Consider the following 13391-nt stretch of genomic DNA (forward strand, 5'->3'; position numbering starts at 1 on the left):
TGCAGGCCATTTACTCATAATGGTACCTGATACTTACAAGTTTATCTGGCGCACCACAGAGGCAGAAACGTTTTCAAAGGATCTCTCTGTCCATGTTGTCAAATGCCTTCTCATAGTCCATGAAGGGGGGAATCCATTCCATTGACTGTTCAATGATGATGCACAGTGTTGCAATATGGTTTGTGCAGGATCTATCTTTGTGGAAGCCAGCGTTTTGCAACTGAACATCAATGTGTTCCTTCATTCATTAAGGATGACTCTTTTGAACCAATTGCCTGGGGTTGATAGAAGAGTTATCCCTTTGTAGTTTTCACAGTTACTCAGGTAACTTTTCTTGGGGACCTTGATGAGATATCCTTCCTTCCAATCGAGATACTTTTATTAAATTACACTCATAAATGTGGCTAACCCACTTTCAAGGCGAGGAAACCTATAAGCCTATAACTGAATGTTGACCCTATGGCCACCGCCAGTCTGCAAAGCCACACTACAGGCCCATCTCAGAAATACTGGCGACAATGGCAGGCCCTGCTTACCTCTCTGACTGCCGCACCGTGAAGTTAGCATCTTCCCGCTCAGCCTCAATTACCACCTGGGGTGTGTCAGCCTAGACTCCTCTATGAGACCACTGCACCACTCGACACCGGCATGGGGTTATAAACCTCAGCCACTACAGGCACTGATGATGTCCTGTATCTTGTGGGCATCAGCAATGTCTGGTGTCCTTCAGCTGAGAGGAGATGGTGAAGGTCTGACTCACCCAGCTCAGGCCTATCCCCACCTAGGGCTAAACCTCTGCATGGGGAAGGAGGCATACCACTACACAGGTGTGATAAGACCATATGCAATCTGGAGTTCACTCCGAGCACATTTGTCATGCCAGACTCATAATGGCATGATGCTTATTTGGTGCCATTTCCTTCACTTCCTCCCTTTTATCTTAAGAGATTCAAATATCATGTATCAGCTTTTTGATTTGTGATCACAGCTGGTTTCTGTTTAAAAGAAAAACGAGTATTGGCAAAGCCAACATGCCTGACGCGGAGTAATTGGTCATTGAAGCTTGGCCTGAACCTGTGAATAAATTCTATTAAACAATTATAACCTTCAAAGGAATAGGCGCCTTCATGTAAATTCAAATCTTGGAAAGGCTAAGGATAGACAAATTCACTGTAATATGATCAAAGCCTTACAGGACGCTTTCCTTTGTAGGAGACATTATACAACCTTATGTTTAGGGCCAGCAGTAGATGCTCACTAAACACTAGGGGGCTGTTCACAAAATGCATTTTATAGTATGTTTAGTAAGGCTACAACAGTATAAATACCATAATACAAACTGCTATTCACATACTTACGTGTGGAGGAATCCGCCTCAACTACCTTATGTGCAGGGATCGCCGCACACTTAACTAAACGTTTTAGAAGTAAATGTGGGCAGGACAGTGGTGAGTGGCTAGAAAATAGGGAACATTTACAAATAAACGGGAGTGATTAAGGGGGAGGAGCTTATGGAGGGTTGTGAGTGTTTATGAAGGGACATGCACCCACCCACAAAGGAGTAAGCCCATTGCTAGTCACAACCTACACGTGTATAAATACTACAACTAAAAAAAGGCCCCAAATAGTAGTAATTTAACTCCAACTCAGAGTAGAGTAAATCCAGCACCACACATAGGTAACGCATTGTATTGCAACACTCACTCATAAAAAATAATGGAGGTAGGGACTTAAGTAAAACCCAATAGGTAATAATGTTAAATTAAATCCAAGTAGTTAAACTATTTTAAAAATACATTTAAATATATTTTAACGTCAAAAGAATACCTATAAATACATATTTTATTCTTGAAGTATTTTAATAACTGTTGTAATTTTAAAAATTGGTTGGGCCGCCGTCACAAGTACGGCAGTCCTGAGGACTGCAACAATCGTAATTAGGCCCAAAGTCTCCACCAAGCATGGGGAACATCAAATATGGCCATAAAGTCACTACTAGTTCTCCTACTCTCCTGACTTACCTATATAGTGGCCTATGTTGGTGCAGCGCAGCTATGAGTGGTGGGGGCTAACTGAGTGTGCGACCACTGGTAGTATTAGGGTGAGTGGCTTCTTTCATGTAGGCGAGCTGCTCCCGTTTGACGACCTGCAGCTGGAGTTTGGATTACCAGGGAGTCAGTTCTTGTTGCATAGGGCTGTGGTAGTGACAACCAAAAGCCATCGGGGGCCAGGTCGGCTGAGCACCTTACGCTGGTCGAAAATTCTGGAGAACGTTCTGAAGGTGTCTAGGAATGCCAGGTTTAGATTAATTAACTTTTATTTCCTTCACAGGGTTTATCTTACACCAGGCAGTGTAAACAGATACCACCGGACTGCCGGTGCTGCATGCCCAAGATGTGGCGAACTTGGGGCTGAGATGTATCATATGGCCTGGTCCTGTCCTACCCTTTTGGGATTCTGGGAAGCACTGACGGTATGTGCCAATGAAGTTACTGATCATACTGTTTCCTGCTCACCCAATATGTGTTTACTGGGGTGTTGCTGTGCCCAACCAAATATAAGAACACTAACGGATTCATTGATTTAGTTATAGTTCTTGCTAAACACGATATTACGATGGATTTGAATTTGAATTTAAAAGTATTTGTTAAGCGCTCATATACCTAGCGTTTTTTTGGCGCTGGGGATGCGGTTGAACCTGGGGGAAGGGGTGTGGGGAGGTTTTAAGACGAGAAGGCTTGCAGGAAGAGATAAGTTTTGAGCGCCTTGCGGAACTCAGAGTACAAGGGTATAGATCTGATAGTGAGGGGAAGGGAGTTCCAGAAAGTGGGACCGAGAACAGCGAATTTCATCCCCCCCATCCTTTTTTTCCTGAATCGTGGTACGGAGAGGAGGGACTGGGTGGAGGAGCGGAGTTATCTGACCGGTATGTCATTTTTAATTTCGGAATTTATGAAAACTGGAGCAGTTTCGGCTCGGGCCTGAAACGTGGTGCAGCCAAATTTGAAAAGGGCTCTCTCTCTGATGGGCAGCCAGTGCAAGGTCTTTAACAGAGGGGTACATATAGGAGGGTTCCCCGCAAGAGAGACGTGTTATGTCTAACACACATCAACTGTTTTTAGAGAACTAACAGAACTAGAGATGCACGAAAAATCAGAGTACTGTAATTTATTATCAATCCCGTGAGGTAGTTGCACATTCAAACATTTATCCACAAAGAAGGAAGGAGGGAAGAGGGAAGGGAGAGTGCTCGGGGGAGTGTAGGGTCAAAGAAAAAGGTAAACACAGTTAAGGAAAACGTGATGAGTACAAAAGCTTCCAACAAAATCATAACAATTCAAATACATAAGCCCAATAAATCAGGGCATACAATGATGAAATATTTAACAGGTAACTTTCAACGGACACACAGTCAATTTGAAACTGTAGAGGGCTTGTGCCGGAAGTTTAAGAAGAAAGCCGTCGATGTTTCGACACCTATGTGTAGGCTATGTTCGGTCCTTAGGTGGGGTCTTCATCAGGACATATGCAGGGAAGATTTGGGGCAATCCTATCAGACAAATTAATAGTAGATTGGTAAATGTTATACATTGTGATATTACACTATAGCCCTATCATTTAGACTATGGTGAAAAATTACAGTGGTGATTGAAGAGAAATTACCATGGAGTCAAGGCCCAACTGGGCTCAGGACGTGGAGGTTGGATCACAGCGTTATTAATTCGCAGAGCTACAGAGGAGAGAAGGGAAGGACAACCAGTGAGCATGGGTCCTTTACCATCATATATGCACTACTGGTTAAACAACCAAATTACTTTATCAAGACCTGAGTAGTAAGTCTAATCTAATGCATAAAAGGTCAGGGATGCACCTGAAATGGTAGGACTGGCGGGTTAAAACCACTAGATTTGAAGATCTATGTATTACTTTTAAAACTATCCACAAAATGGTCCGGGCGGCCTTAAAATTATACTGCAGAAGGCCCATATATTACATGCGGGGCCAACGAGTATGCTGTCAAATTTACGGGTATTGAGCTGAGGCCAAGGGTGATCTTATTAGTGGATCTCACTAAGAGTAACCGTGACTCATGCTCACTGGTTGTCCTTCCCTTCTCTCCTCTGTAGCTCTGCGAATTAATAACGCTGTGATCGACCGCGACTACTGCACAGTCTATCCTACCTCCACGTCCTGAGCCCAGTTGGGCCTCGACTCCATGGTAATTTCTCTTCAATCACCACTGTAATTCGCAACGTCGACGGCTTTCTTCTTAAACTTCCGGCACAAGCCCTCTACAGTTTCAAATTGACTGTGTGTCCGTTGAAAGTTACCTGTTAAATATTTCATCATTGTATGCCCTGATTTATTGGGCTTATGTATTTGAATTGTTATGATTTTGTTGGAAGCTTTTGTACTCATCACATGTTTTCCTTAACTGTGTTTACCTTTTTCTTTGACCCTACACTCCCCCGAGCACTCTCCCTTCCCTCTTCCCTCCTTCCTTCTTTGGGGCTAAATGTTTGAATGTGCAACTACCTCACGGTATTGATAATAAATTACAGTACCCTGATTTTTCGTGCATCTCTAGTTCTGTTAGTTCTCTAAAAACAGTTGATGTGTGTTAGACATAACACGTCTCTCTTGCGGGGACCCCTCCTATATGTACCATATTTCGCCCAGGTCCCCGCGACTGCATGGGTTCAACCCCCTTTTTGTAATGTTTAACAGAGGGGTGGCGTGGTGCGAATTGGAGAGACCATGAGTGAGGCGGGCAGCTTGGTTCTGGACCAACTGAAGGCGTCAGAGGGCGTAAGCGCGAATACTGTTGTACAGGATGTTACCATAATCTAGGAGTGATAACACCATTGCCATCAGAATGAGTTTTAAGGCGGAGGGGGAGAAGAATCTGGAGATTTTTCTGATGGTACGAAGGGTAAAGAAACAAGATGATACCACCATACTGATCTGGGAGTGCAAGGTGAGTTGTTGATTCAACATGATCCCGAGTGTTTTAAATGAATGGGAAGGTAGAGGGGGGGGGGGGACCGAATGAGGGAGGCCAAAACGTGGGGGTCCAGGGACTGGATGTACCACCTGTAGGAAGGTACATCCTGACTATGGTTGCCCCCGACTTTTTGCCCTGTGTTTTAGCTGGTTTTTGACATAGTCGACCTGGGATCCTGCCAATCAGGACCCCAGGCCTACTGCTCTCTCTTTAAAATGGATTCCATGTACCTTAGGTGCATTTCCAATTGGTACTGGGCCACCTTATCAGACCCCGTAACGCAGGGCATAGGTGTACCCAGGGCCGCCAGGGGCTGCAGCATGTATTATGCCACCCCTGGCTGGCCTCCTAAATTTGACACAACTGGCTGCATGACAGCTGGGGCGAAGTCGTGTAATCACACTTTGCTTTAGATATAGTAGCCCTATATCTAACCATACAATGGACACCCGAGTTCCTATCAGTCACTCCTATGGCAGGCCTTGACAATCCTGAAGGCAGAGTGCGTGGGCTCGTGTGAACTAGGTTCTGGCCCGAGCCGAGCCCGGTTGCAGCTTGCGGAATCAAGACCCAATGGCTGTTCCATGATAACGCGTACCACATCGGTAACTTCGGTGTCGCGTTATCAAGACATGTCGAGTAAGGTGTCATACGAATCGGGATGCTGCCCTCTCACCAACTCTGGCGACGAGGTTAGCATTCCGCCCTTCTAGAGGGACACGACATGTACGTAACTGTGAACCCCGGTTAAAGTTAACTAAAGCCTCAGCTCCACAAAATGGATGCTGCCACCACAGACACGAGTCTGACCTCCTGCTGCTGGGAGTCCTTCCAGCGAGGAGCGCTTGGACAAAGGGTTTCCTGTCGAGGGCGGTGTTCGCACCGTCCCAGACAGGGTTTGTGTATTCTGGGTAGGTAGGGCTTTTGCGAGAAGGTGACTGCGGAGTGGCACCCCGGTGCTCACTACGCATCTGCCGGTCAGAACCAGTTCCAGGGGCGCCAGCCCTGGCCTGGGGAAAGTCCGGCAGGGGAGAGGGGTGTAACTACCCCCCTTCCTGGTCCCATTCTTAGGGCAGGACCTAGTCATGTACCCACCCCTTTCTTTAGGATAAAGACCGGAGCGGGGACCCTTCCAAATGAGATCATCTTTGAATCAAGAACTACTTTCTACGAAAGGACACTCAAGACTCTTCTCAAGATTTCTCCCTTGTGACTAAGGAGTAGTCACCCTGCATCAGCGGGCACCATCTAAGAACTCTGCGGTTTGCTGTAAGTCCTTCCTCAAGGAATCCGACGGCCCAGCTCGACGAGAGCCGGCTTCCCTGGCACCTCTGACCTCTACCCACGTCATCAGCTCAGCTGTGATCTGTGGGTGCGACGAGACCTCGAGGGACCGGCCACCATCAGAACCTGCACGCTCTTAACCAGCACGACCATAGAAGCAATTCTCTGGTGAGTGCTCTGGGGTCCGAGAAGCCCCGACCATGAGCCGCTCCAGCACCGAAGTGCAGTCTCCCAGCATCTCCACGATCTGCGTGGGGCCCTTCTGCTCGCTGCTCAGCACGTTGTCTGGTCACTAGCCGCTGGCTTGTGCCCTTCTGTGACGACATCCGACAATCAACTCTGCTGGTCTGGTTGCTCCAGACTGGCCCTTGCTTCCATCTTTGCGAGAAGCACCCCGGGCCCTCTTGGCCCACTCAAGACGCCATCTTAAGCCCACCACGTGGTCCTGAGATCTGCCAAGGCTTGTTGCCCCATCCTGGGCCCAGCGACGCCGACAGCATCATCCTTCGTGGGACAGCTCGCACCTCCACCGTGGTCGCCGACAACGCCTCCTGGTCCGTGAGACTGCAGAGCCTAGCGTCGCCCACTCACCTGGTCGAGGTGACGGCCAACCGGTGCCTTCCTGGTACCCTCTGACTACTGGCTAGTAGTACGAACTTGGTCCCCTCTGCTTTCAGGTATCATCAAACTCTGATCCAGGCTTGGATCTCTACGAACTATTCAGCACTGGTCGCCGGCCAGCAACTCCTTTCTTCCGGCTCCTGGCTCGTCAGCGAAGACCCCGACGCCTGTAAGACTTGTGCAGCCGCAGCCCTCGTGGCTAGGTAACTCGGCATTTCGGTGCCTGCATAGCCTCTTTACTCTAGGGTCCCGAGTCCCTCGCTTCCGACTTGCCTTATCGGGTCCGCCCGAGACCTTAAACTTCCCGTGTCCTCGGACACTTGTTTTAATTGTGCACTTGAAGTATTTTCCTAAGAGATTTGGTTTGTGCTTAGTACCCTGTCCTCATAAAGAGTCCAGGGCTGTTGTGAATCTTAATAAATATCCTGTTTATTTTCATAACACTTGTGTGGTGTCCTTTCACTGGGTGTTCAAGGGGTACATGTGTGGTAAACAGCTGGCTTAACGCGCCCTCTCGAGTCTTTAGCCTTAGACTGCTCGTATCCACGCTACTAGGATAGCTGGTCTATAGGTTGACTTACAACCAAACACCATAAGGGTCGTTGGAACGATACATAGCGGTCGCTAGAATAGCCGACGTTGCATATCGGGCCAACTTCTCACACCACCAACGAGAACTAACTCAGTTTTATCTGGGTTAGGTTTAGGGTGGTTGAGGTTCATCTAGTCCAGAGGTCTTCAATCTGTGGGGCGCGACCCCCAGGGGGGTCGTGGAGTCCTGGGAAGGGGGTCGCAGATTCTGTTGGAGCCTGCAGCAGTTCCTGGCGTCAGGCTGATTGAGGCTGGGTGATCACGGTGGAGGCCTAATTCACGCCTCATTAACAAGTAAAGGTCTTCTGAAGACCTGTGAAGTACTCGGGTGTGCCTTTCTGTGTGTCCCGAAGCTGTTTCAGCAGGGCTCACTTACACGTGCTGGGGAGTGGGGGGGGGGGGGTGTCTGGGGGAGGAGGCTGTAGCCCTTTGAGTTCAATCAATGGACTTAGCTGTGGGGTTTATTTTTATTTTTAACGTTTTATATAGCGCTAGCTTAACCCGTAGGTATCGGAGCGCTTTACAAACACACATAGCAAACAGCAGAAGGACATTACAGTCATTGGTTCAAGTCCCACATACCTGGCGCCTGTGCAGGAGAAATGTGCCTGAAACTGTTCTTCACCGTGAGGTGTTTATACAGCCTGTCTGCCCCCCCCCCCCCCCAAGCAGGGAAGCACAGAGATGCCCTCCCATGAGAGAGGAAGAAGGAAGAAGACACAGAGAGATACTGACCCCACCCCCATGAGAGAGGCACAGAAAAGGTGGGTGGATGAAGGATGAATGTATGTGTGGATGGAAGGATGAAGGGTGGGTGGATGGATGGATGGATGGATGGATGGATGGAAGGATGAAGGATGGATGGGTGGATGTAAGGATGAATAGATGGATGTGTGAAAAGGTGGGTGGATGAATGATGAGTGGATGGATGTAAAGATGAAAGGGTAGATGGATGGATGAAGGATGAATGGATGGATGTGTGAAAAGGTGGGTGGATGAATGATTAGTGGATGGATGTAAAGATGAAAGGGTGGATGGATGGATGAAGGATGGATGGATGTGTGAAAAGGTGGGTGGATGGATGGATGAAAGGGTGGGTGGGTGAATGATGAGTGGATGGATGTAAAGATGAAAGTGTGGATGGATGGATGAAGGATGGATGGATGTGTGAAAAGGTGGGTGGATGGATGGATGAAAGGGTGGGTGGATGAATGATGAGTGGATGGATGTAAAGATGAAAGGGTGGGTGGATGGATGGATGAAGGATGGATGGATGTGTGAAAAGGTGGGTGGATGGATGGATGAAAGGGTGGATGGATGAATGATGTATGTATGGATGGATGTGTGAAAGGGTGGGGGATGAATGAGGGGTGGATGGGGTGGATGGATGGATGAAAGGGTAGGTGGATGGATGAAGGATGGATGGATGAAAGGGTGGATGGATGAAGGATGTATGTATGGATGGAAGGACAAAAAGGTAGATGGATGAAGGATGGATGTATGGGTGGATGGAAGGATGAAGGGTGGTGGATGGATGGATGGATGGAAGGAAGGATGAAGGATGGATGGGTGGATGTAAGGATGAATAGATGGATGTGTGAAAAGGTGGGTGGATGAATGATGAGTGGATGGATGTAAAGATGAAAGGGTAGATGGATGGATGAAGGATGAATGGATGGATGTGTGAAAAGGTGGGTGGATGAATGATGAGTGGATGGATGTAAAGATGAAAGGGTGGATGGATGGATGAAGGATGGATGGATGTGTGAAAAGGTGGGTGGATGGATGGATGAAAGGGTGGATGGATGAAGGATGTATGTATGGATGGATGTGTGAAAAGGTGGGGGATGAATGATGGGTGGATGGATGGATGGATGAAAGGGTAGGTGGATGGATGAAGGATGGATGGATGAAAGGGTGGATGGATGAAGGATGTATGTATGGATGGAAGGACAAAAAGGTAGATGGATGAAGGATGGATGTATGGGTGGATAAAAGGTTGCATGGATGAATGATGGATGCATGGATGGATGTGTGAAAAGGTGGGGGGATGAATGATGGGTGGATGGATGGATGAAAGGGTGGGTGGATGAAGGATGTATGTATGGATGGATGTGTGAAAAGGTGGGGGATGAATGATGGGTGGATGGATGGATGAAAGGGTAGGTGGGTGGATGAAGGATGGATGGATGAAAGGGTGGATGGATGAAGGATGTATGTATGGATGGAAGGACAAAAAGGTAGATGGATGAAGGATGGATGTATGGGTGGATAAAAGGTTGCATGGATGAATGATGGATGGATGGATGTGTGAAAAGGTGGGGGGATGAATGATGGGTGGATGGATGGATGAAAGGGTGGGTGGATGAAGGATGGATGTATGGATGAAAGGGTGGATGGATGTATGGATGGAATAATGAAAGGGTGGATGGATGAAGGATGGATAGGTGAAATGGTGGATGTATGGATGGAAGGATGAAAGGGTGGATGGATGAAGGATGGATGGATGGGTAAAAGGTTGCATGGGTGAATGATGGATGGATGGATGTGTGAAAAGGTGGGTGGATGAATAGATGGGTGGATAGGTAAAGGATGGACGTATGGATGGAAGGATGAAAGGGTGGATGGATGTGTGAAAGTGTAGGTGGATGAATGATGGATGAATGGATGTGATGAGGTCTAACAGGCGCATTTATGGTTTTCGATAGTTGTTGATGATGAGGAGTACCAGTTTCTAGAATCTTTTGTCGTAAGGGGGTCCTTACGCCTAAAAAGGTTTTACAAGGGGGTCTCGGCATCAAAAAGTTTGAAGACCTCTGATCTAGTCCCTGATGAAAATCATAACCGATTGAAAATTGTGGAGGGACTCAGGGGAGTGAGAAAGGTTAAAAATGAGCTGGAGGTCATCTGCATAGTTGAAGACTGTGACCTCCAGTTGCTGTAAAGCAAAAATGAGGGGGAGAATGTACAAATTATATAAGAGGGGAGAGAGGGAGGAACCCTGGGGGACACCACACTGCACCTTGCGCGGGGGGCAGAAAAGTCTGCCAGATGGACAGCCTGAGTGCGGTCTCTCAAGAAGGAAGTGAGCCAAGCTAAAGGGGGCCCCCTGATGCCCGCTGCTTCGACACGGGTGAGAAGAATGGAATGGTCAACCGTGTCGAAGGCAGCGGACAAATCAAGGAGGACCAAAGCTTGGGGCTGGTTGACATCCATCCCCTCCCTGAGTTTGTCCATAACAGAGACCACGACTTTCCCAATAGAATGGAGCGGGCGAAAGCCAGCCTGGCAGGGGGCCAAACAACCGCTGTCCTCAATAAAAGAGCCGAGGACAGTGGTGATGTGGCACTCCAAGATTTTACCCAAATAAGGAAGAAGGGAAATGGGACGGTAGTTAGAGAGGGAAGAGGGGTCGGCACCTGTTTTTTTCAGGATGGGAATTATTATTGCCGCTTTGTGATGGTGAGGGACAAGGCCTTTGCTAAGGGAGTCGTTAAGGAAAACCAAGGGGGGGTAGGGCAAGCTAGAAAGATCTCTCTCAGAACAAAAGCAGGGCAAACATCGGAGGGAGAACCTGTTTTAACCCGGACCAGCAGGGGGGAAAGGGTTTCCCTGGTCAGAGAAGGTATGTGGTCTAGATGGAATCTGTTGGGCGGAGGTTCAAAGGCGAGGGGGGAGGGGGAAGGCGATGGTATGTTAGTCTTAATGGCAGCAATTTTCTCAATGAAATCATTGTTTAAGGAATCACAGAGGGATTGAGAAGGGGGAGGTTTGAGGGAAACTATCTGATGAGGCCAACTCGTGGACGGTGGAAAAAATTTCCCTAGGCTGATTTCGGCTGAGAGTATTTTGCCCGAAAAGTAGTTGGTCTTGGCAAGAAGGATTGCCTTTTTGTATATATTAAGCGGAAGGGAATAGTGAGTTTTCAGGGTTGGACAGTAAGCGCGCCTCCAGGCGCGCTCGGCCTGACGCACAGCTAGTTTTTTTCCCTTAAGGTCCTCAGTAAACCATTTGTTGGCGTTATGGGCGCGTTTGACAGTGACGCGTCTCAAGGGAGCCACTTGGTCGCATGTCCTGGAAAGCCAGACATTGATGGCAGCTAGCTGAGATGAAGGGGCAAGCTCCTCTAGGGCAGGGTGGGAGTCTTGAAGGGAGGAACAGAGGGAGGGCATGTCGACTTTATTACAATTGCGAGCCCAGGTGTTTTTAGGAAAGGAAGGGCGTTTAGTCAGGTGAGGTCTAGAAAGAACGAAATCAGAAAGTGATCGGACCAGAGACAGGGCGTGATGATTGGGGATGTGACCGGGACATTTAGTGACCAAATTTGGTGAAGGGTATGCCCCTTGACATGGGTTGGTGTGAGAACATGCGAGATGAAATTTAGACTGTGGAGGAGATCAGTGAAATCTTTGGATGCCGCGTCTTCCGCGGGATCGAACGGCTAGAAATTAGAATCTCCAAGTACTAGGACGGAGGAGTTGTTGACTACTAGTGTGGCAAGCAGTTCCTGAAACTCAACAATGAAGAGGGGAGTGGAATGGGGGGGGGGGGCGATAGGCAAGGACACAGGCAATAGGGATCTGAAAAGAGGCAGATCGCATAACTAGACAGTCGACTGCTGTAATGGTCGGGGAAGAAAGTACTTGAAAGTGAAGGTCGAACGGACAAACAGGGCGACGCCTCCGCCTGTCTTGCCTGCCGGTCGATCGGAAATATGACGTTGATAACTTGTCAGGATGGCTGGCTTTGATGGGGATGTGTTGCTCAGAAGGGCGAAGATAGGGCGCCAATCCATTGATATTGCGCATGCTTGGGAGAGCTTGGCTGACTGCATGAGGGAGCCGACACTGGCCTCTCTGGCGAGCTGCCCATGGGGCATGGCAACTCTGGAAGATGGTGGGGTTTGAGGAGAGCTAACCAGGTGGAGGGACTTGAGTTGGGTGGATGCCCCACCCAGCCTGGGCAATCGATTGGGTTTTTGGCCAATGGAGTTTCTTAATGTCAGGACTTCATGGCGGTAGAGCAAATTTGAAGATGGGTGGCTTAGTTTAGGGGGCTTTATGTTACATGGGTGGCTAATTGTTTACTCGTTGGGAAACAGGCAGACATGAGGGGGACTGAGCTGCTGAAATGGAATTGAATGGGTCCTTGACTAAGTGAGTACTAGATTGTAATCTAGACTAGGAAGATATTTTCTAGGATCTCACTATAATCTTTTTTGCTTTATATGTCTGAAACTAATAAAAAATGTTCTTGCAAAAAGAAATCACTACTAGCAGTAACTTTACAGTTATATATTATGTTTTGATGACTCCAACCCTATTTCAGGGGGTGGGGACACATACGTCTATAATTTTGAGTAACTTGACACTAGTGAATAACGAACAGACATTAGTAGGAAAGTTACTCAAAAGTGTTACAGTAAATTTATTGGTAATAAAGCTACCTGTGTAGATTTGCCTTTGCCAATAGACCCCCCCAATTACTTAGTGCTCAAAGATCCCTTGCTATGGTACATGCCAGATGAATCCTTTAGGGGACCTATGGACTGATTACTCTCCTCCCAGGTTAGATCAGAAACTGAAGAGGCAACTAAGAGAAGCTACAGATTTCATTATGTAGTTGGACCTTAAAGTCCATTTGACACAATAAAAAACATAATTGACTGATGTTCCTTGTATTAAAAGGAAACTGTTGTCACGTTGTGTAGGCATGTGATTGGCAACCCTGGCTACCTGCGACTGAATTTTTTTCGTAGCTAACGTGCCTTCACGAGCCTTATGACTATAACATTGTAAGACTTTCAAGACAAAGATTCATGTTGCATATAATATGTTCAGTTAAGGGAGCCTTATAAAAGCGGTTTGTTGTTGAAAAGAACTTCAAAGAG

The 13391-nt window shown here is 47.6% G+C and overlaps 1 protein-coding gene across 1 annotated transcript in view; it reads right to left on the reverse strand.

The window, feature by feature from the left end:
• RGS22 (regulator of G protein signaling 22) overlaps positions 1-13391 on the reverse strand; it is a 1820811-nt gene that overhangs the window by 223743 nt on the left and 1583677 nt on the right. The window lies entirely within an intron of this gene.

Source organism: Lissotriton vulgaris, chromosome 4_1 (genome assembly GCF_964263255.1).
Source record: "Lissotriton vulgaris chromosome 4_1, aLisVul1.2, whole genome shotgun sequence".
Lineage (NCBI taxonomy): Eukaryota > Metazoa > Chordata > Amphibia > Caudata > Salamandridae > Lissotriton > Lissotriton vulgaris.